Source organism: Petaurus breviceps, unplaced genomic scaffold (assembly GCF_028583685.1).
Source record: "Petaurus breviceps papuanus isolate PSGF00001 unplaced genomic scaffold, PetGlider_PUasm1.0 180, whole genome shotgun sequence".
NCBI lineage: Eukaryota > Metazoa > Chordata > Mammalia > Diprotodontia > Petauridae > Petaurus > Petaurus breviceps.
Window position 1 is genome coordinate 4,364,395 of NW_027185782.1, and position 25,015 is coordinate 4,389,409.

Genomic DNA, 25,015 nt, shown 5'->3' on the forward strand with positions numbered 1-25,015 from the left:
TCTCTCTCTCTCTCTCTCACAAATCAGTCTTGGAAATCTGACCATCAGTTTCCACTAATAAGTAAAATTTGAGCCATTCCCCTACCTAGATCATCTGAGGGTGTTTTTAGGTTTCTTGAAACATCCTTTCTTTCCTCTTTTAACCCAAAGCTGCACATTCATACTATTTTTCATCTTATCAGACTGAGTGTAAAAGCTTGAAGAAAACCATGGCTCTCAAATGTCTTCCTTCTACAAATCCTTCAAGGGGCTTCTGTGAGCCCCATTTGTTAAATATAAGCTTACTGCTCCTCTTTTTAGCATTTCAGTGGATCTAGGTACAGTGGTAGGGAACCTGTAGCCTCCACTCTTAAGTTTTACGAAACAAAAACTTTTATGAAGGAGATATGTTCTGTGAAGTTTGGATTCAGCCAAAGGGCTGCACTGAGGACCTAAAGGGCCACATGTGGCTTCAAGTTCCCCATCCCTGATCTAGGAGAAAACAATGGAGATAAACTTACTTCAAAATTGCATTTTCTAAGAGTACTCCTCCCAATTTACTTAGGCACTCTTCTAATGCTTATAAACTGCTATAGGAGCATAAGGGCTTAAGGGGAAGGAGAATAAAGGCAAGAAAGTTTCCCTGCAAAATTGAGTAGTTTAGAGGAAGGAGACAATGCCAGAATGGCTCTCTCTGGTTTGGGAGTGGGGTAGAGGTGGGATTTAGGATTGAGGAGAACTGAAATAGAATAGCTGTGATTTGGGAAACAGATGATTTAGGCTTAAAGAGGACTGAGGTAGAACAACTCAGGTTAGGGGGTAGAGGTTCAGGCTATTAGATAAATGTCATTATAGAAAATGCTAGGAGACTACTAATACTTTTTTTTTTGGAGGGCAACTGGGGTTAAGTGACTTGCCCAAAGTCACATGGCTAGTAATTGTGTCAAGTGTCTGAGGCCGGATTTGAACTCAGGTCCTCCTGACTCCAGGGCCAGTGCTCTATTCACTGCACCACCTAGCTGCCCTTACAAATACTTTTGTATTACCCAGACTGGGTCACAGAGAATACTGCTTAAACTAATTAGGTAGGACATCAGCCAGGGTTTAGACAGTCTTTTATTATACTAACATTTCCATTAGCACTTGCTTAAGCAATGTAATGGAAAGGTTATTGGACTTGGAGTCATAAAACCTAGCTTTAAGAGCTACTTGTTATGCCACTTGGCTATTTGGCCAAGAATAGGTAACTTACTACACTTCTAGCTCAGATTCTTCATCTGTAAAATGGAAATAGTAATCATACTATTTCCCTTAAAAGGATGTGAGGATGGCACTCTATAGCCCATAAAGTGCTCAACAAATAGGTCCTGTTATCACATAACATAGTAGAAAGAACAATAAATTTGGAGTCTAAGGACTTGAGTTCAAATTCAGGTTCCTTACTATCTGCCAAATATGATTACTGTGCTGCCAAGAAGCAAAGAGTACTATATGTTTCTGACCCACTTCACTGAACCATTTTGCTTTATGCACATGAAAAACACTTGTGTTCACTTTCTTTTGTGCAAAACTTGACCTAAGAAAAGAGAATTCTGTTGTAGGGATAACCCTAAAACTATAGGTAGCAATCAAGGATTTAAGGCCAAAGATGAAAAAATATGCTCTTCTGGAATACCTCTCACCTACATGCCTGGCCTTCTAATTTTATTACAACTATGTCCTCCAAAGGATTGTGCTAGAAATTAAGACAGGAATGTAATTAAACAAAGGAAAGACAATAATCCCCCAAAACACTAATGTACTTTCATCTCCCTAATGGCTGACAATGATGGGAGAATCATGTCTTGACAAGCAAAGAAGCAAGCCCTGGGTTGGAAAAACTTTGAATTTAAAGTCAGAAAAACCAGAATTCAAGTACCAGTTTTGCCTCTTAATCTATTATGACATCAAGGAACTCAAAATCTTAGTTAAAAATGAATATATACTGGCACTACTGACATTATATAACACTAGAGTGAGAATCAAGTGAAACAACTAATATAAATTTATAAAGAGTTTCAAAACCCATTGCTAGACATACTGCAGTGCCTCTGGGCCTTGGTCCCTTCTTCTGTACCCTGGACCTCCTCATATCTCCCTATTCAACAACAAAGGTGTACTGTTACAATAAATATAGTAAAAATAAACATCTGAGTTTCTTAAAAAGATACTATATTTAAAGGTGCTAGACATGTTACTCTTCATACCTACCTTTCTGGAGGCAGTTTTGTTTAAGTGAAAGATTTTTTAGCCCGGGACTTAGGCAACTTGACTTCTACTCATACTCATGATACCTGAAAAGCTATATGACCTTAGATAAGTCATTTAAGCTCTAAAGGCCTTAAACATTTATTCTATAAAAGAAGGAAGTTGGGTTATATTACCTCTAAGGACCTTTCCAGTTTAATAATCCTCCTTGTAGGCCAAAGGATGAACTACAACGCATCTGTAAGAGATTTACTTGGGAGTCCTAAATTAAAAAGCACTATTAGAATTTAGAACTTAACAGAAAAGGTTAGGGCGGGGCTCTGTAGTCTATGTTCCAGACCACCCATTAAGGTGCACTGGTGGAACACTCCAGTATAGAATATGGACATATCCATTATTGCCTTAATGTGGCAAAAAATGTTGAACTTTAAAATCAGGAGATCAGGGCTGCAGTTCTGTTTGCCACTTATCAGCTATGTAACCTTAGGCAAATAACTTCACTGAACCTCAATTTTCTTTTCTATATACCAGTATAATAATACTCCTCCAGGATCTTGTGAAAAAAATTTTAAATTATTATAGTTAATTTTAAATTATTATATTAAATATATAATATATATAGTATATATGATACATAAATATATAAAATATTATAGAATTGTGAATTATCAAGAGTCTTCTATCTCACTTGTTCATAGAGTAGGAAGAGAACATTTTAGTTCTTTAGAAACCATCTAGTTCAATCCTTTCATTTTACAAGGCTCAGAATGGTTAAATGACTTGTCCAAGGTAACACAATTTGCGGCAGAACTAGTACCTGAACCCAGATCTCCTGATTCTCAATACAGAATTCTTTCCACTGAACCACAATGCCTCACTGGATTAAGACCAAATTCCTTGGTTTGGTTTTCAATACCTTCCACAGAGTAGTGTATACCTTTTTTTTTTCTTTTTGGAGGGCAATTGGGGTTAAGTGACTTGCCCAAGGTCACACAGCTAGTTTTTTGTGTTAAGTGTCTGAGGCCGGATTTGAACTCAGGTCCTCCTGACTCCAGAGCCGGTGCTCTATTCACCGTACCACTTAGCCACCCCATATACCTATCTTTCAAACCTTATCTCCTATATTATCTAACATACAATGTTTTTTGCTCCAGTCAGGTTGATTCACCATATGCTATGCTCATTCTTTACTCCTTGCCTTTATGAATTTTACAACGTGGTTTACAGAGATAAGTGTCTATCCAAAAGATCAGGGCCAGTGTACTTAGCATGGGCTCAGCAGTACAAAATGTTTTCCTTTAAATTTTTTTTCTCTATGTAACACAGGACTACTGGTTAGAAAAGCGATGTTTGCAAATCATTAGGCTTACATTCACATAAAATCTGACAATGAAATTCCATACTTTTTCTTTGTATTAGGAAACCTACCTACTTTCTACAAGAAGCCTTTCTGAGGTCTCAATCTTAGTGCCTTCCCTCTAAGACTACTCCCATTTGATTCTAGCTATATGTTGCGTGGAGATGGTTGTTTGCATGTTGTCTCTCCCATTAGACCGCGCTGCCTGAGTACAGGGGCTATTTTTTTTTCTTTCTTGGTATCCCCATTACATGGGACATGGTAGGCTCTTAACAAATGCTAAGTGAACTATTTGAAAGAATCATTAGAAACTGAGTGAATGCTTTGTCTCAGGCAAGATGATCTTCTACTCTAAGGACTAATAGGAATACCACACACTACTTTCTCTAACATACCCCAACTCCTCCTCAAATAGATATTTTATTTATTTTTAAAGCAATTGGGGTTAAGTAATTTGCTCAAGGTTACACGGCCAATTATTTTTGTGTGGGTGCTAAGTATCTGAGGCCAGAACCGATCCCAGGTCTCCTGATGCTGGGGCTGGCGCTCTTACTCACTGCGCCACCTGGCTACCCCTAAGCAATTGGGGTTAAGTAACTTGCTCAAGGTTACCAGGACAGTTAATTTTGTGTGGGTGTTAAGTATCTGAGGCCGGAACTGATCCCAGGTCTCCCGACGCTGGGACCACCACTTTTACTCACTGCGCCACCTGGCCGCCCCTTCAAATGGATATTTAAAGTCAATTCAAATAAGCATTTATTACACATGGTAACTGTGGGCTAACATTAAACTAGGGGAGTGATGTGGAAAACCACCAGGCCTTACCACTGCCTCCTGAGGTCTTCTAGCCCTTATGATCTGCACTGTCAACTAACCTACTTATATAACCTAAAACCCCAAACGTTGGGTTTTGCCATTTTACATCCTAGCACCACCAATGGCTGCACTTTAGGACTTCTGGACCTTTCCATTTGCCCTGCAACTGAACTCTTATGTTGTCTCCTCTATTCATATATGAGCTCCTTTAGAGCAGAAATTGTCTTGCCATTTCTTTTTGTATTCCTAGTATATAGCATGTAAATCCTTTTTTCATTTATATTCATAAGAGAAGGTGCAAAGATTAAAAGACATAGTTCCTGACCTCATGAAGCTCACAATTTGGTAAGGAAATACAATACAAGATAAGTGAATTAACTTCACAGAACAAATTCTTTTAATAAAAGGATCAGTTCTGTAAAACTTGGACTCAGTCAAGAGGTTGCACCCAAGGACCTATAAGGCCACATGTGGTCTTCAAGGCTGAAGGTTTCCCACCCCTGTTCTAGGGAAAGGGAGCAAAGTTACAAGGACACAAAAGCATAGAAAGAGAACAGTTCAGTTTGGCCGAAATGTATCATGAGGAGAAATATGAGATTTAATTCACTAAACATTTGTTAAGTCCCTAGTACCAGCTAGATTCTGGGGAAACAAAGGCAAAGATGAAAGCAGTCCTGCCCTCAAGGAACTTACTACTGCTGAAGGAAAAAACAATGACACAGTAGAAAGATAAGCAAATAAAAAATAGTTTGAAGGAAAGGCAGCACAATTAGGGGCATCAGGGAAGGTTTGTAGGAGGCAGCATTTGAGCTAAATCTTGTATAGAGTCAGGGATTCTAAGGGGAGGGGTGAGAAAGAAGAGAATTCCAGGCATGTGGGACAGTCTGTGCAAAGGCATGGAGGCAAGAGATAGAATGTCATGTGGAAGAATAGCAAGTTATCCACTTTGCCCAGAACACAGATGAAATGAATCTGGAGAGAGAGGTTGTAGTTATAGTTAAATTGTAAAGGGCTTTAAGCAGAGGAGTTCATTTTATCATAAAGACAACAGGGAGCTACCAATGAAACCAGATTGTAGATGACTTGGAATATGAAGCTAAAGGAACAATTCAGTCCTCAGACCCCCCAAATTCTTTGTTTGCCTATACCTCTCCTCTCTTTGCCCACCTCCAACTAAATTGTGAACTCAATGAGGGTAGCAACTCTATCCTAAAACCTGTATTATAATCCTTCCCTGGACCTAGCAAATGGAGAGTGAGCTGAGTTTAGAACTGAATAAGATGCGAATAGGCTGAACTGCATTTGGAAAATTGCATAATCATCACAAACTACTTACTAGAACAGACGTTCATCTCTTAAGCACCAATATTTTCCTGGTAATGCCATATGGCTGCAGATCATGGAATGGCATGATCTTAGAGAAGGTATGGAAAGAATGTACATCTGTATCAATGAAGGGAGGAATATGGCACTTAAGTACTTGCTGGATTAAAACGAAAAATAAGCTCTTTCAAGTATGTCCCATTTCTCAGTTTTCACAATCTGAAGACATTTTTCCCCCTAGTAAATTCTTAAGTTAGATTTAACCAAAGATCACATTACTCTATGGGTTAGTAAAAGAAAAAAAAAATTAGTTACTTGACTTTGGAACATGCTTCTCCCCCCCCCCCCCCAAAGTTTAAACAACTCTAGATTTTGGCAACAAAATAAACTAAATAACAGCAGCACAAAAAACTAAATAGTAGTAGCAGTTCAATTCAACAGTCCAGGTTGTCACAAAGTACAGCATTTTTATACCAGATAAGGACAAGGAACATGTGAGTGACAGAGAGGTTAAGAGGGGGTACTGTTTTTGAGGTTCCATAGACATGATTCTAGTGTTTTGTTTTTCTTTTTTTAAGGCAGCATGGTGCAGTAGTAAAAATGCTGAATTTGGTGTCATCGGACCTGGAGGGTTTAAATCTCAGTCCTGCCAAGTAACTGTGTAACTAGGACCAAAGCTTTCTAGGACTATTTCCATATCTGTAAAATGAACAGGTTAGACTAGTTGGTGTGAAGGTCATAGTTCAAGTATTACCATCCTCATTTTACAGATGAGTAAAAACTGAGGCTCTATCAGGAGAGAAAGCTCAAAGGCTGGTACAGTCAATGAAGGATTCACAAACACCTCTCAAATCAAATCCATTAGGATTTTTTGTTTACTTTGTCTTTTTAAGGCAGCATGGTATAGTGGAAAAAATTATATGATGTTATGAAACCTGGGGTTGAGTAACTGTAATAGTTGGGATCATTCTTTTCCACTACAATAATAGCTGCTTCCCACAGGGAGGAAGGTACAATGCAAAAAATAACTAAAATGTGGTCTCTGCCTTCATAGAACTTACAGTCTAGGGGACAGAAGGGAGGAGATGGTGGCAGTGGTGGTTGTTTCACAATTCATACACAAACAGACTGTACCAGTCAATAATTAGCCGTGAGAAAAGTACAAAGTAACTCTTCAAGTTCAGAGAGAGGGAAAAAAAAAATTTTCTGCCTGAGACGTTAGGAGGCAGCTGGAGGTAGAAATGGAAAGCTGAGTCTTGAAGTAACCTAGGTTAAGACTTTTAAAAATGAAAATGCAGGAAGAAAAGAAGGGAGAGACCATGCTGGGCATAAAGAAATAGTGTGACTAAAGGCACAAAAATAGTAACCAACTAGGTATGTAACAAGAACAGAGTTTCCTTTAACTGGAGCACAGTGAGTACAAAAACAGGGAAGTAATGAGAAAAGTCTGAAAAGGCAAGCAGTAGTGAAGTTGCTGAGGATCCTAAAATGACAGACTAAGTAGTTTAGATTTTATTCAGTCCATGATAAAAGCTATCACTAGTACAAGCAGCCATTTAGTCTTTAGTGAAGAGACCCTTATCATACATAAGGCATTTCCCCCACAATAAAGACTAGGCACACCAGTCTTCCCATTGCTTCTCATACACATTACACCACCTCCTGTTCTCAGTGTCTGTATATTGCCTGACCCCATGCTCTGCAGGCTCTATCTCCTCATATCTGCCTCTTAGAATCCCTAATTTCCTTCAAGGGTGAGCTTAGTCACCCATCTTCTACACGAAGCCATTCCTGATCCCCTCAACTACTAGTGTGTTCCCACAAAAAAACAGTATCACATCTCATTCTTCCCTTGACAGAATGTTAAGCTCCTGGAGGGCACAGACTGTCTAACTTCTATCTTTGTACCCCAGAGCCTGGCACCCAGAAGACGCTTAAAAACATGTTTGCTGACTAAGTGAAGAAGCCCATTTCATCATAGAAGAGCTTTAACTGGGTTAAAAAAATATGAGGATCTTAACTCAGAAGGCCTCAGTTCAAAATTCTAGTTCAACTCCTCGTTAGTTACTGGCAAGAAACCTGGCAAGGTTTCATTTTCATCATCTGTAAAATGATGGGCTAAATTAGCAGTTCTCAAAGTATGGCCCAGTGTTTCAGGGGGTTCTCAAGTCAAAATGGTTTATATTAAGACATTTTCATTTCAAATATGGCAAATATATATATATATATATAAAATCCATATAAACAAAGTCTTTGAGGTCCATAATTTTTTTTTTTTATTATTTAAGCAATTGGGGTTAAGTAACTTGCTCAAGGTTACACGGCCAGTTATTTCTGGGTGTGGTGCTGAGTGTCTGAGCCCGGATTCGATCCCCAGGTCATCCCGACACTGGAGCTGGTGCTCTTACTCACTGTGCTACCTGTCCATGATAATTTTTAAGAGAGTAAAGAGGTCCTGAGACCAAAAAGTTTGAGAACTGCTGGACTAGAAAACCTCCCTTCCAGCTCTAAATTGTTCCTTATATTGTGCTGAAATCTGCTTCTAACTCCCACTCATCAGTCCTAGTCAGGCTCCATGCACAGAACTAGCACCTCTCTAGAATGCAACTGAAAAACATACACAGTCTTTGTAAAACAGTCCAGTTAGGAAAGGAAATAGAAGAGAGCTCCCTAGGTCTAAATTCACACTTCTTGTCAATCAATGAAACAGCTGAGTACAACCAGAACTTCAGTTCCTTCATTTCAGGATAAGGTCCTTTGGCAAATGGCAAGAAAGCCAAGGGGATTCACGAATATTGTGCTGATGTGGTAATAATTACCATTCAGTACATTAAGTTCAAGGAAGCTGATGGGGGGGGAAAAAGCACTTAGTTGCTATAGAAGCATCCTGGGCTGGAGCTGGAAATAATTTTTAAAGACCTTGAAAAGAGGCAGAAGCATTGAGAGATATGTTTCTAGTCCCAGTATCCTTTTGTATCCAGTTTTAACCTTGTCTGTGCCTGTGGTTGCCACTGATGCAAGAGGAATAGCATTCTGTGAACCTTAAAGAACTATATAATATGCATTTATATTCTAATTCTTTTCTGACAGAAATATTAAAGGGCAACTCTGCTAGGGATGGGGACAGTAGTAACACAATCTTGAGGGGAAGGGGAATGGTTTTCAACCATGTGTTAGGTCACAACCCACCATTTGGGGACCTCTGCAGTAGAGGACAAGGCAGCTCTGCTTTTTTCTGAATGAATGTCTTTACTTAGCACCTTAAGGGTAAAGGTAAGGTACGGAGGGAATACATTCCACATATGGGAAGCAGCTTGTACAAAGGCATGGAGAAAGGAAAAGTAATGCCATATGTAAGGTACAGAAAGAAGGCCAATTTGGCTGGACCTTAAAGTGCATGAAAGGAAAAAAATGTGCAATAAATCAGGAAATGTAGGTTGGAGCCAGATTGTGAAGAATTTTAAAAGAGAAACAGAGGGATCTGTATTTTACTCTGGAGGCAATACAGGGAGCCAGTGAAGGTTTTTGAGAAGGGGGATGAAATCATCAGACTTGTGCTTTAGGAATATCATTTCAGCACTTCCATGAAGAAGATAAGAGAATCTTGGAGAAAGAAACCCCAGTTAAGGAACAAGAAGTGCCTAATGGCCAAAACCAGGTTTGTGACTGTGAATAAAGAGAATAAATAGAAATGGAAGAAATGCCATGGAGCTAGAATCACTAAGGCTTGTTTGTAGATGGAGAAAGAAGAACTAAGGATGACTCTGAGGTTGTGAACCTGGGTGTTGGTCAACAGAAACAGGGAAGTTGGAAAGAGAAGTAGGGGTCTGGGGAGAAAGATGATGAGTTCTTTTGGGGGTTTTTGACATGTTGATTTAGAGATGTCTTTGGCATATCCAGTTGGAAATATTAAAAAAAAAACATTTGGAGATATGGGACCGGAGCTCCGGAGACAGTACAGGGGAGGTACACAGATCTGGAAGTTACTTGCATGGAGAAGATAGACTAACTCTTTGGAGTTGATGAGGTTAACATGAGTGTGTAGAGGCAGAAAAAGAAGGGACAATGTGAGATGAACCAGTGTTTAATGTTTGTTTAAAAATGCTCTACCTGCAAACTTGGTAACCTTTAACAACCTCTCTACCTCAAGAGGTTGAATAAATGATCAACTACAGATGCCCAGAAGTTAAGTTTGATTCCTCTACATACAAAACACTTAAAGTGAAGAAAAGAAAACATGCTAGCATGCCCTGTCCAGATTCTGGCCTTCCAATCTAAAAGAATGCAAATGCCTCCCTCTCCTTGCTCAAAGAAACCCCTAACTTGTTTTGAGTTCTAGGATATGCAGATATGGATAACCCAAACCTACCAATTACTCTATTCCTCCATCCAAAAACAACCAACCTTCTCTTTTCTACTATTTTTTTTTATTTCTTTAGATAATTTATGAATTATATGTTATTTATGGGTACCTAAAGTTCAGGAGTCTTGTTAGCCTTTTAGTACAAGAAGGAGATCTTCTAATACAACACTCATTTCATAAAGGAGGGAATTAAGGCCCAGAAAGGATAACGGCTAGCAATGTTTGAGCTGAGCTAGAACCAAGTTCTTGTCTCCCAGAATGTTATTTACACTCTACTATGCTGCTTTGTCTTGAGAAAGGATCTTGTTCTGAAAGTCCTGAGATTTTATGGAATCAAAGGAGGACTGAGCTGGAAGGGATCTAAGAGATTAATTTCCTTGAATATAAAATGAGGGATCTGGAAATATATAGTCTTTACAAACCTTCCAACTCTATTAAGCCTTATAATCTAGGATGCACACAAAATATAAAGGCCCATAGAAAAGAAGAAACTTTGCTGAGGTTGATTAGTAGCAGAACTAGAATGTGAGCTTAGGTTTCCTAATTTCTTGATCTAGTTCTCCTATTTCTACTGCAATGCCTTGGTTTTCAAGGACTTCACATAACTAGATTCTGTGATGTTTTAATCCCACTGTATAAGAAATTATGTACTAAGACAGCAAAAGTGTTTTAACTATTAACTGCCTCAAGAGACATGATGAGCAAGCTGTGAAATAAGGAACTCTTTCACATTAAAATAGTGTGTATTATATGGGGGAAAAGAGTTGGATTGGGAGTCACAGCAACTAAATTCAAATCCTGTATGTTTACAAGATCTGAACAGGTTCTAAACCTTGAGCAAATGACTTCACTTTCCTGGACTTCAACTTCCTCATTTGTCAAATGAGTAAACTGGACTAGATGAGGCATTTGTAACCAAACTTTCTGTGTCACAGACCCCTTGGATTGGCTAGTGAATGAAGCCTGTGGACAACTTTTCAGAATTTTTAAAAAATAATAAAATACATAGGATTACAAAGTAAACCACCATACTAAAATACAATTATCAAAATATTAAAAAAAAAACAAATTCATTAACCCCAAGGTTAAGAATCCTAGAAGATATTTCTAACATCACTTTTGGCCCTAAGTTCAATGATTCAACTATTTCCCAGTTTACTGGTATTCGTATTCTTCTTCTTTTTTTTTTTGCTTTTTGAAGGGGGGAAGGCAGGGCAATTGGGGTTAGGTGACTTGCCCATCACACAGCTAGTAAGTGTTAAGTGTCGAGGCCGAATTTGAACTCAGTTCCTCCTGACTCCAGAGCTGGTGTTCTATTCACTATACCATCTAGCCACCCTGGTATTCTTCTTAAACAAGTAATGTGTAGACTGTCACCAGGTTTCTCCTGCCCTTTAAAATGGTACTCAGTAGGGCTTGTCAGGGCTATAAGTATCCATTCTTTTTGAAGAGATGTTAAAGTTTATTATATAAATTAATATATAAATGAGCACGTATATATTAAAAATCTAAGTTGGTGAGCATTATGAATTAACCATTCTTATTAATTTTGAATCTCTGAGATTGTACCAGATCTTTCTGCACTTCCACAATTAGAATAACTCTGCTTAGCTCCAAAGGTGAAAACTACTCCTTGCTGAGATGGTGTATACCAGCAGTAGGTCCTTGGCTAATTTATCTATAGTCTTTATAAAAATATAATTCACTTGGGATAAAATTTATCTCAGCATTGAAGCTACAATGAAGTTTTACAAAGATAAGTATTCTGGGTAGTCTCCAGTATAATTACATTAGTATATTAACAACACATGTGTACTATGTGATAAGTACTGTGCTAAGCTCTGGGGAAACAAAGGCAAAACACAGTCCCTGCTCTTGACGAGGCCACATTACAGTGGGGGAGATAAGGTACAAATAACTATGTACAAACAAGATATATACAATGTAAGTTGGAAATAATTGAGTTTTCATGAGCACTGAGAAAGATCAGGAAGAGCTTTCTTGTACAAGGTGGGATTTTAGCAATGACTTCAAGCCAGGTTATAGAGAAGAAAAGAAATCCAGGAATAAGCAAAAATGCACTAAGTAAGGAGATCAAGAATTTTGTTTGAGGAGCAGGAAAGGAAGCCAGTATCACTTAACTACAATATATCTAGGGAGGAACTGACAAACAAGGTATAGGGGAAAGGACAGGTCATGAAGGGCTTTGAAAGATGAACAAAGGATTTTATATTTGATCATATAATCATATATTTGATTATATATTATATAATATATATAATAAATTGAGAATCATCAGCATAAAGATGATAACTGAATCCATGGGGAAAGAAGGCCCAGGACAGAGCCTAACAGGACATCCACAGTTAACATGAAAGTCTACAGAGAAGAGAATGATCAATGAGAAGATGGTGATAGACAGTATTAATGGAATCCGAATACATCTGCCCCCAGGCCCAACATTCTAACTTCCTTCCTTATGAGCCTCACTCAACAACAGGCATGTCCTGATTTGACCATACTCAGGCTTTAACCACACCACAGCACAATACCCTAACTTCCTCATATATGCCTCACTAGAAAAGCAGGTATGTCCATGTAATGGAATCCTAGCCATTGCCTTTAGCTAGCCACTGTCCTCAGACCTAATTCTCACATTTCTCACAGAAACAGCACATGTTGTGCCCATTCACTCAACCACAACCACATCCATCTAATCTCAGAAAGAATCAGAACAGTCAGCCAACCAGAAAGCACCACCAAGACAGGATGCCTGAGCAAGATGTGGACCCCAAAGCAATAGAATGGACTTTCTCTAAATATGCACCCATGCAGTAATAGCAAAAGCTGTCCTTTAGGTAAAATTATGATGTAGAGAGGTTTATTATGATATCATTTGCATACAGACCTGTGCCTCCCCTCCCCCCCAAGGGTTTTTCTGTATGCATTGTGGATAATCGAATGAGCAGTTCCACCGAGGCTGGGACCCCTACCCTATTACCTAATCCCTTGACAAACTCCTTCTGACTTTTTAATATTCATATATTGTTATGTAATTGCATCTTTTGTCCTATAAAAATCTGTCTTTTAAGGGATTGGAGGGTTTGGAATATGATATTCCAGAGGTCAAAGGAACTAGGATTAAAACCAAGAATCACCTACCCAGCAAAACTCAGTATAATACTTCAGGGGAAAAAATGGATATTCAATGAAATAGAGGGCTTTCAAGCATTCTTGATGAAAAGACCAGAGCAGAACAGAAACCTAACTTTCAAATATAAGAATCAAGAGAAGCATGAAATGGTAAACAGGAAAGAGAAATCATAGGGGACTTATTAAAATTGAACTGTTTACATCACTACATGGAAAGACATTTGTAACTCATGAGACCTTTCTCAATATGTGAGTTGAATATAAAGGAATGATATCTAAAAAATAAAATTAAGGGGTGAGAGAGTAATGTACTGGGAGGAGATAGGGAGATGTAGAATGGAGCAAATTATCTCACATAAAAGAGTCAAGAAAAAAGTTTTTACAATGGAGGGGAGGAGTGGGAAGGTGAGAGGGAATGAGTGAAACCTTACTTTCATTGGATTTAGCTTAAGGAGGGAATAATATATACACTCAATTGGGTATGAAAATCTATTTTACTCTGCAGGAAAGTGGGGGGGGGAAGGGGATAAGAGGGGGAGGATGATAGAGAAAGGAGGGTAAATGGGAGGATCCAGTAATCAGAAGCAAACACTGTCTCTCCTTCTAAAAATTGATCTTGTATTTATTCTGCAAATATTTTAAGCTTGCTTACTTATGTGGGGTCAAAGGAGAAAGGAGAGAATAAAATAAATGGAGGGCGGGATAGGATGGAAGGAAATACAGTCTTTCACAACACGACTGTTATGGAAGTGTTTTGCATGACTACACATGTATAACCTATTATCAAATTGCTTGCCTTCTCAATGAGGGTGAGTGGGGAGGGAGGGAGGGAGAGGATGTGGAACTCAAAAGTTTTAAAAACAAATGTTAAAAATTGTTTTTACATGTACCTGGGAAATAAGACATACATGCAAAAAAGTATAGAAATCTATCTTGCCCAATGGGAAAATAGAAGGGAAATGTATAAGAGAAAAGGAGGGTGATAAATCTAAGTGTATAAGAAAAAGGGAGGGAAAATAAGATTGGGGGAAGCAGGAATCAGAATGTAAGCCATCTTGGGGTGGGGAGAGGTGAGAGATGGGGAGAAAATCTGGAACTCAAAGTCTTGTAGAAGTGAATGCTGAAAACTAAAAATAAGTTAATTAATAGGAAAAAAAAAATCTGTCTTGCTTTCACTAAACTGCCAGTTCCTTCTTGGAACTCAGCCCACTTCCTGAAAGGTTATCACTCAATAAATGCCTTTGAGTTGGAGATGGTCTGAGTCTGTGAATTCACTCAAGGACAACCTCATGAAATAGAAACAGTGTCAAAGACTGCAGAGGCTGAGATGGATGAAAACGGAACATAGATGATTAGATTTGGTAATTATGAGATCACTGTTAACTTACAGAAGAATTTCAGTTGAATATTGAGGTCAAAAGAGTTCAGAGAGTTATCAAGAGTATAGAAAGTGGAAGCAATCATTGCTTTCTCAAGGATTTTAGATACAAAAAGAGAACAATTTTATCGGATGGTTGCTAGTAGGGATGGATAGATCAAAAGAAGGTTTTTTAAGGCTGGGGGAGATTGTTAGATAAAGAAGGGCATCAGCCAGTAGAACAGAAAGAGACTGAAGATAAGAAAGTAGGAATGGTAGAAGATGAGATAGAATGAAATACTTGTGCATGTAGAGGGCTTTGGCCTACATGGAAATAGCCATTTCTTCTGAGATGAGTGAAGTAGATAGTTACAGATGGTTATCTGAGTGATATGAGAGCAGGAAGGGAGAAAAGAGAAAACAGATCCCTCTAAAAATGGCTTAAATTTTTTCAGTAAAATATGAAGGTTCTTAGCTGAGAGGGTGGAGGGAGGAAGAGCCACAGAAGTCTCTGAGGAAGGATAAAAAGATTTGGAAAGGCTGCTATAGTAAGTGGAATAGTGTAGTCAATTAGTGAGGTATAAAATGGCATCAAACCAGATAACCTTTTAAAGTTTCTGGTATTTTAAAATTCTATAATTTTATAAAACCTTATATTCTTGGTCTCAAGAAATTTAGAGCCCAATATGGAAAACAAGGCACAGACATTTAAAAAGTAATTAGTGGGGTGGCTAGGTGGCGCAGTGAGTAAGAGCACCAGGGGAGTCAGGAGAACCTGAGTTCAAATCTCAGACACTTAACACAAAAACTAGCCATGTGACCTTGGGCGAGTCACTTAACCCCAATTGCCCTCCCCCCAAAAAATAAAAATTAAAAAAATGAAAAGTAATTAGTTTGTAATGTTAGTTGCTGTGTACCACATGGATAATATAAATGGAAAGTGCTAAGGGAATATCTGGAGTCATGTCTAATATACATATTCACATGGCAAAAAAAGTCAAAAATTATTATCATTATTAATGATAATTATACCAGAACGCAGATTTGTTTTAACCTTAAACACTGGTTTCCAACCTGAAGTCAAAATTCAAATTAGGGATTTGCCCCAGGGAGAAGAACTAGAGCCAACACCAAGATACCAAAGAGAGGTAGATACGGATTCAATACAAAGTAGAGCTTCTTAACAATCAGAGGGTTCTAGCCATGGAATTGGCTGCTTCTAGAAGATTCTGTCATTAGAGGCATTCAAGCAGGGTCTGAATGACTTGCCAAGGATAATAGATTTAGAAGCTGGAAGGAATCTCAGAAGACATCTAACCCAGTCTCCTCATTTTCCAGATGGGAGGAAGGGGATATTTGCTTCAGGTGGTATTTGAACCAGATGGCCTCTGAAGTCTCATCCAACTCTCAGTTTATGATTCTAAGTAGGGCTAGGAAAGATGTTAAGAAAAAGGCATAGTCTTCAATAAAAAGGGTAGTAGAAAAAAAAATGTGGACCAAAAGGTGTGTTTAGCCCCACATTCAGGCATGAACAGTCTATAAGACCTGAAATAAGCCTCAGTTTCCCCATCTGTAACATCAGATTTTAGACTGGAGGACTTCTAAAGGCCCCTTTTATTTCTGACATCTTATGATTTCATTAATTGGGGGGAAGGGGGAGTGGAAGGATACAGATATATGATTTCATTGGTGTGAGGTACTCCTGAGAATGAAAAATCTTTCCACCAATAAAGCTAGGCAATTTTTCTGTAACTCAGACAGAACTTCTTTAAATTCTCAGAGGTCAAGTGAATTGCTCATGGTCACACAATAAGCGTATGTCAGAGGAAAAATCTGAACACAAATCTTCCTGAATCCAAGGCCTGCTCTCTATCCACTATGAAATACTGATTCTAATTTTATTTTTAACCTTCCTTAACTATGCTAGCGATATAGACCTGGATCTGCCACTGAAAATACATCTGTATGTTAGAGACAAGAAAAGAAAATCGTATTCCCTCAAAGAACTGGAAACCATTCAATAGATGAATGGTTAAATGACTTGTGGTACATGAATGTAATGAAATACTAATACAGTGTTAATAAAGAAATGAGTATGATGAATACACAGAAGGTTGGAAAAACTTCTATGAACTAGTGCAAAGTGATGTAAAGCAAAACTCGGGAAAATAATATACACATAGCAACCATAACAATTTAAAAGGAAAAAGAATAACAAAATTAAAATTGAATGCTATGCACTTAGTGCAGTACATAGCACATAAAAATGCTGGTTAGCTGACAGACTATCCAAGTTTAGCCCAAAGAAGGGGTATGGAACAATGCCTATAAAAATAAGATTTAATTGATATGTTGGTTGGTTTGGCTGAGCTATTTCTTTCTCTTTTTTAAATTATTTACATCAAGGATGACAGCCTGAAAGGGAGAAGGATATAGATACATTAGGAAATGAAGGTGATGCAAAACCAAAAGAAATTATCAATGTTTGTTTTTTTTATAGTGTTGCCTATGTTTGTCTACAAAAGTCTCTTGACACCAGAAAAAGCAGAATTTTCTGACATTCAAAATGTGTACATTTATTCAGTCAAAAAAAAGATTCTTTATTACCTACCTTCTAATCACTACCTCCACCACTGTGCTAGGCAACTATGTTCTTTTAGCCCCCAGCTTTGGTCAGTGACTAAATTAAAAAAAAAAAAACCAGTAGTTGTCCCCCATTTTCCCCAAGTTGGACTGAATTCAATTCTACTTTATCAAGTATCTATGTGGAAGATCCTATTCTCAGTGCTGGAAAGAAAGCTAAATGACAACCTCTGCACTCAAGCATTTTACAATCTAGTTTACAGGCTTCTCTGATGTGGGTACACTGGCAAATTATTTTTTGAACCTTTATCCCGGTGCACTCCTCATTAAACAGTGATTTTACTGGTATCATTTTGTACACACCAAGCATCAATTTGGTAACTGCTCCCCTGATATTTGAATTATTTTATGTATTACAACTCTTGACCACTTTTCAGAAAATGACAAAGCCATGTATCCCCAGAGGCAACATCCTAAAGTCACCCAACTTTATATTGTTCTTGCTAATTATTTTCATTTGAGAAAATGCAGCCATAGGGGAATGTTCCTTTCAAGATGACCCCCCTGAGCACCAGGATTATTAAAATTACTATTATAATAACACTTAGCAATCTTCACTTTCCTGGGGAGAAATGTCTTTAAGAAACATATAAATTAAGTGAAAATCATTCTGGCATTTCTGTAATGAATTTTGATTTGTTTCTCTAAAATGGTCCATAGGTTTCAATTAGTTCTATCTGCTGTGAGAGGATTACTAAACTTCCTACATACTGTTCTGGTCAGGAATAGCAGGTTACTATCCAGACTCCAACTTAACAATAGCAAACATTTATCTAGTCCGCACTATATGCCAGGCACTGCGCTAAGCATTTTTTCTCCTTCGGTCTCCAAAACAACCCTGGGAGGCAGGTGCTTATTGTTATCCTCCTTTCACAGATGAGGAAGCTGAGGTAAACAAAGGTTACATGACTGGCCATGACCACACAGCCAGTAGGTGGCCAAGGCCATACCTGAACTTGGGTCTTCCTGACTCCAGGCTAAGTGCTCTTTCCACTCTGCCAACCAGTTGCCTAAATTTAAGAATTGATTTTTAAAAGGTCTGAAAATACAAAATTCAGATGAGTACCTTCTTCTTGAAGAGAGTAATTGGCTCAGTGCAAAGGTAGGTAATTAGAACATTTTAGTACACCATTAACCACCCAATCACCTAGGCTTGAAAGCTCAGTCATCTGTTAGCTAATGCAGTGGATAGAACACTGGACCTGGAGTCATGAAGACCTAAGTTCAAATCTATCCTCAGACAATTACTGGTTATGTGACCCTGTTACTTCATCTGCCTGCTTCGGTTTCCTCAAATATAAAATGGGGATAATAATAGCACCCACCTTATAGGAGGGCAGGCCTCACTGGAAAAGACCCTGATGTTGAGAAAGACTGAAGGTAAAAGAAGACAGCAGAGGATGAGATGGAGTGTCCTGGAAACAACAACCATAAGCTTGGACCAACTTCGGGAAATAGTGGAGGAACGGAAGGGCCTGGTGTGCTATAGTCCAAGGGGTCACAAAGACAAATTTGTAGGGTTCTTTTAAGAACCAAATGAGATATTTGTATAGAACTTAAGCACAGTACCTGGCACAATGAAGGTGCCTAATGAATGCTCATTCCTTTTTGTTCTTTGACTAGTCCCCTCCCCCCTCAACCACAATATTCAATCAGTTGTAAAGTCTCTTTGTTCTCCTCACTCCTACTTTAGCTATCCTAGTTTAGGCCCTAGTCATGTCTCTCTAGGACTATCATAAAAGTCTCCTAAACTGGTTTCCCTGCTGCTAATACGTCCTATCTTCAATTCATTTTCCACACCGTAATATTGCCAAATGCACTGCTTTGATGGTTCTTCACTAATTCAACCTTTAGTCACTTTCGGTGTCTACCCCCCCCCCCCCCAAAAAAAAAAAAAGAAATACAAACTACTTCAGCCTGGTATTCAAGGTCTTCCATAATCTGCCTCCATACCACTCTTTATCCTCAATTCTCATGCCATCTTCCATACTGAGAATGGGATCCCACTTCCCCCCTTCCAAGATCAAACAGGCCCACACCTCAGGGTTCTAAATCTCCTCCATGAAGCCTTCTTTGATTCTCCTCATACAGAAGTGATCCTCCTTCCTTAAATTTCTCATAGTAATTTGAATGAACTCCATAGCACATACCGTCAGATTTGTTAAAGTCAGTTTGTATTATTTCCCTTCTTTAACTGTATGTATGCTCCTCAAGAGCAATTGTATTTTATCTTTCCATCCCCAGAACCAAGCACAGAACCTTGAATAGAAGTCACTTATTTATCAAAGTTAATAAGGAAGAGAACTTTACAAGCAGGTTGAGACTCAAATGGGAATTAAAAAATTAAAAGAAACTATCTCATAGACACCTGGGATCTAGAGATCTTTGAGGTTATCTATATTCTAACTCTTCATTTTACAGAACTAAAGTTCTTACCTAAGAGATCCTGTGACTTATTCAGTGTCAAACTATGCAGAGGCCAGAAAGGAAACCAGGTACTCTGACAACAAATCCAGTGCTCTTCTCACTAGACAATATTGCCTTCAAAAGAACCTAAAGTAAGAAGTTTCACTTGCAGCTTTTCAAAAAATTTCTGTTTCAGACCAAGCTCTAAGACTTGAGATGCAAAAAGCACTACTACAGTGAAGCTGGAGAAAGAGAACTAAAGTGAAAATCAAAGTGGAAATTCATTTTCAGCGAGATTTGGAGGCTATCTAAAACATTCACAGGAATGGATTTCCTATTTCAAGAAGCAAGGTGAAAGTTAATAGACCCTAAAAGAGGTTATCTAATTTGCTTCTGTCATGGGTACCACTTACATACTACATTCTTCATTTCAATGTCCATAAAAATTATTCTAGTCTTCACTGAAAGAGAATACAGTATAAAAAATAGTAAAGTTCCCTTTCTAGTCCAGGTTGCAGTACTAACTAAATGTATTACTTTGGGCAGATCACATTCTATTCTCTGGGCCTCAGTTTTCTCCTCTATAATAAAGGAATTAGATTGGATGACTTCTAAAACTCTCCCAACTATAAAACTATATGAATTTAAATAACAGCAATGGAAAAGTCATTTCTTCATATTTACATAGAATTTCATATTCATATTTTTTACATGTAAATTTTTAGTAGTCAAGGTAAAAGTACACTGTGTTGTACATGCTGGGGAAATGTAGCAGGAGGGGAGTGGCTGGAATCACTGCTGACCTCTTTAGTGAGCAAATGTATTTAAAGACAATAAATATTAAGCAGATCTTAGAAAGCATTATGGTACAGTAGAAGAGCGATGGCTCTCTGTAACCAGAGGGCCTGGGCCCAAATCCCACTTCTGAATCTTCAGCACCTCATTTGTGGCCCTGGGTTATAGGCTCCCTGGTTCCAATTTTCTTATCTTTAAAATGAGAGGATTGGACTAGATGATCTGGGGATCCTTTCAACTCTAGAGCGATGACCCCACTGTGAAAATAAACTGGGAAGAAAAATGACAACAGTTTCATATCAAGGAAAATATCACATGCATACATACACATTAACAAAACAGAAAATAAAAGTCATAAATATTATAGAGTTAGAAGAGATCAAAGATAGCCTGTAGTCCAACTCATCTTCCTCAGGTCTTAATGGTGAGTTAGTGGCAGAGCTAGAACTAGACCTAGGATTTTTACCACTAGTTCAGTGTTCTTTTCATTATACCAAACTGATTTTTTTCAAGTGCAGAAGCAAGAAGAAGATGCTTGTTATTAAAGTTCACATTAGGAGAAAGATCACATGTTTGACTGCAGAGGACCAAGGAAGATTTCATAGAGGAGGTGTCCTCTGAGCTGGCCCTTGAAGAAGAGTAGAGCTTCAAGAGATAACTGAAGGTGGATGGGATATATTCCAGGCATGAGAAGAAACAGTGAAAACAAAGGATAGCAGCCCAGATGAATGTGGAATAGAGGCAGGAAGTGATGAAGGAAAAAATTTCGACAAGGCTGGTAGGAGTCTACAAAAAGAAACAAAGGGGTTTATCCTGCGATGGTTTCTCAGCCTCATTTGCAACTTATTCTGACTAAATTCAGGGACAACAGATACAAATGAAAATGGAACATACTACTTCAGTCCAGACCACTCCTTCCTTTTAAGAGATAACAATGTGAAGTCTATAAACAAAACTCAAATAGGTCAAGGTACTTAATGGGAAGGATACTCTTGGGGGCAATAATGTGAAAAGCTGACTTGAATCTCGGCTCTGCCATTTATTATTTCTGTGACCTTGAACATTTAAGTCACCTTCCCTATCTGGGCCTCAGTTTCTCCACAAAATAGGGAGGGAGGAACCTCTCTCTATATGGTCCTTTCCAGGTCTAATGATCTATGATTTTTAACTTAAAGTCCTATACATAGAATACCATATAGATGTGAGATTTCCTCACCAATCCCCTAGGTACCTCTTAAAGTGGTAATGACTTTTTATTGTAATTCATACATGTAAATATAGATACAAAGGCTTCCATAACTAAATTATTGTCAATCTTCAGAGCCAGCCTATTATAGAATTCTCTTTTCCATAACATGTAGCAATTGATTACCCCAAAATTTAAATGTGAAAGCAAGGAAATACATTTTAAAAGAAAAATCAATGCAGAACACTTCTTACATTTTTCTGTTTTTGCCAACTTCATATTTTTTGCTTCCTGACAATCTCCTCTTCTTTCCCACTTTAGTCTAAAAAAAACCCAAACATCTCAAAATGTGAAACACTCAAGACTTTTCAATGTATAGTTAAGTGATCAAGTGGCTGCATGAAAAAACAATTTCTTGGGAAAAAAGCTATTCAAAGATAGGAAGATAGATTAAAACTTTCTCCTTAAAATGTACCAGCAGGATTTGATATTCTTAACTAAACCCTAAGTCCCACTGCAATCACTCAAAAATGCCATGCACCTGCTCAGCAGCTTTGCCTCTACCCTCTTCCAGTTTCTCAAAGGTTTTTGAAGTTCTTATGGTAAAGAAAGGAAAACTTCTATAGCAAGATCTAGTAAGTCAGGGCACAATGTATTCTGCAACTAAGCGATGAATGCACGAATGACCCTTGCCTGCCATACTCTCTTCACTCTCATAAAATCCATGGTTAACAGGAAGATGGAAAAGGGGGAATCTTATCAGATTCCAAACAATATACAAACTGCCTCCCCACAGGTTGTCTTTCCATCCTCAAAGGAGACACTCATATTTTCCAATAATTTCAAGCCTCTCTAAAGACAGGCAATATTTAGGGGCACAGTGTCCTTTATTTGGGTAAGTCTCTCTCATTAAAAGGATAAAAGTTTTAACCAATCCCTAGGGAAGGATACGCTTGGGGAAGCACTGATCACCAAGGGATGGTCTGAGGTTAATGCCCGAGTTCAGTAGAATGAACCAGTTGCTGCTCCTAGCCAACAAGTCAGTAAAGTCATTTTATCCTAATAAATAATCCAGAAAAGGGACTGCATGGTTCTTGGACCCTTGCCCTCCGTATACCCTGAAATTCTTTGGCACAGAAGGAATTCTTAATCCTTCAACTCTCAGGTGAGGTGGGGAGGAGGGAAGCTAATTCCCATTTAAGCAGGGGACAGATCAAAAGGAAGACTGAGTGGGAAAAGGAGATGGTCTCAAAGAAAGGGGTTCAAAAGAAAAAAACAGGGCTGGGAATTAGAAAAGGCTTCAGGGACAGAGGGAGGACTATGACAAGAAAGTGGGGGTTTTGGAGAGTGGTGGGGAGAGGGCGAGCAGAGGTGAGTTTTGAGGGCCAGGAGGTGTTTAGGGGTAAAGATAAAAGTTAGAAGCAGCAGAGGCAGACTTGATGGGGGCTCCTACTAGAGGGGTACAAGGGTCAGAGCAGGGGTGGACAGGGTTCAATCTACAGGGACGCCTATGAAGGCTGGAGGAAGCAAAGGCAGAATGGAGCCTCGGAGGTTTGATTCAGGAGACTGGTCAAGACAAATCGGCGGGGGCAGGACTAGGTTTTGGAGCAGCAGCTTAAGTTCTGAGGGAAGCAGAGCTGGGCTGGGGGTGTGGAGGTCAATACCCTAGGTGTGATGGGGTCAGGCAGAGTAGGGGGAGAGGCAGGCAGGGCTGTGGCAGAGATGGACCCTGGCAGAGAGGGCTGGGGGAAGCAGAAGTGACTCGAGAAGGGCAGAGAAAGGCTGGGGGGATAGTGGTAGATTTGGAGTGATGAGAGCCCAGGGTAGAAGGCGGGTTTGGGAGCACAGAGGAAAAGGGGCAAACAAGCGAGTTTAAGAGATGAGGATGGCAGGGGCCAGTAAAGTACGGGAGGCAGAGCTGACTCTTGGGATGCAGTTAACAGACAGCAGAGGGTAGCAGGACGCTTGAGTCTAGTGGGGCAGCAAAGGGCACAGGTGCGGGGCAGCAGGTCTTAGATGGGACAGGGGTCTGGGGAGTCAGCAGAGAACACGGATGAGGGCATTAGGCCCTAGTTGGTGGTGGGGAAACAGCAAGAGAGTGGGGGGGGGCGGCGGGGGAGGGGCCGGCAAGGGTCAGCAAAGATGTGAGTCTGGGGGAGGGGGTACTAAAAGAGTCGGGGGAGCGGCAGCTGTGGGGGGCTGGCGAGCAGTAGGCCTAAGTGGGAGGGGTCAGCAGGCCCCTGGCTGGGAGGTGACCTGGCGCTGCTGACAGGACAGGGGCTCCGAGCGTCCCCATCCCGGACTCGATCCCACCCCGGACCGTCTCACCTGGCTCCGCCTGCGCCCAGCCGCACCGCTCCCTCGGCCGCTGGGTGTCGTTCGTTTGTCGGGCCTCACGGAGGAGGGCAGGGCAGGGCAGCAGTGCCGCCGGCCGCACTGCACAGCCAGGCCCCGGCCGCTGTCAGGCTCCCGGCCTCAGCGATCCCTCAATATGGCGGCGGCCACTCCTCCGCGGCCTCCCCTCCGCCGCCGCCGCCGCCGGCCCCCTCCCTCCCGCCCTCCCGCCCGGCCCCGGCCCGGCCCCCACCCCGCGCTCCCGCGCAGGCGCGCTCCCGAGCCCAGCCGCGCCGCGCCGAGGCCCCCTTCCTCCGGCCCGAGAAGCTCGTGCTGTTCTCCGAGTCTCGCGCCACCCTCACTATGGGCGCGCGCTTGACCACGCCTTCTCCTCCTCCTCCCCGCCCAATTCCTCCCTAAACACCACCCCCTCCACCGAGGGCCCCGCAGCGGGTCTGGGTGCGCCGGCGCGCGAAATGCATCTCGGGAGGGAATGACGTCCCCGACGATTCGAATCAATACAGGAAGCGGCAGGCCACGCGTTGCTAAGGGCAACGGGGGGGGGGTGGTAGCTCAAGCTAGTCCAGGGAGGGAGCCTGGGCTCCACTTAGGACCGTACTTTGCCTGCATGACTGCATGGCTGAGGGCTGAGAACAGCAAGCTCTCAGACGGAAAGAACCCTGGATTCAGGGCCAAGAGGTCTGGGCTCCAACCCTGCTCCTGTCCTTCCTTGCTCTGAGACCTGGGACGAGTCGTCCCCTCTGGGCCCCCTTCAGTTACATCTGTGTAAACAAGGGTCAGACTAGACACAAAAGGGTTCTTAACCTGGGGTCCGTGTACATTTTTTTTAAAGAAAAATAATCTACGTATAGATAACAATTTAAGTATAATTGGTTTCCTCCATAACCCTCTGTATTTTATTTTAGCCATTTAAAAATTTTTTTGAGAAAGGGGTCTATAGGTTTCATTAGACTGCCAAAGAATACAAGCAAGGTTAAGAACCCATGGGCAAGATCTACGTCTGACTTCTGGCTGTGCCATTTTCTCGGGTTGACC

At 40.2% G+C, this 25,015-nt stretch overlaps 1 protein-coding gene across 2 annotated transcripts in view; it reads right to left on the reverse strand.

Moving 5' to 3' along the window:
- Positions 1 to 24,168, reverse strand: part of FZR1 (fizzy and cell division cycle 20 related 1) — a 70,706-nt gene extending 46,538 nt beyond the window's left edge. Inside the window, exons 1-2 of one of the 2 annotated variants that reach the window (XM_069086874.1) lie at positions 23,954 to 24,168; positions 21,880 to 21,947 (exon numbers count right to left, since the gene is read on the reverse strand). The gene's annotated coding sequence lies outside the window, so the exon portion shown is untranslated. The remainder of the gene's footprint in view (positions 1 to 21,879; positions 21,948 to 23,953) is intronic. The other variant, XM_069086873.1, reaches the window with a different exon arrangement.
- Positions 24,169 to 25,015: the final 847 nt, after the last annotated feature.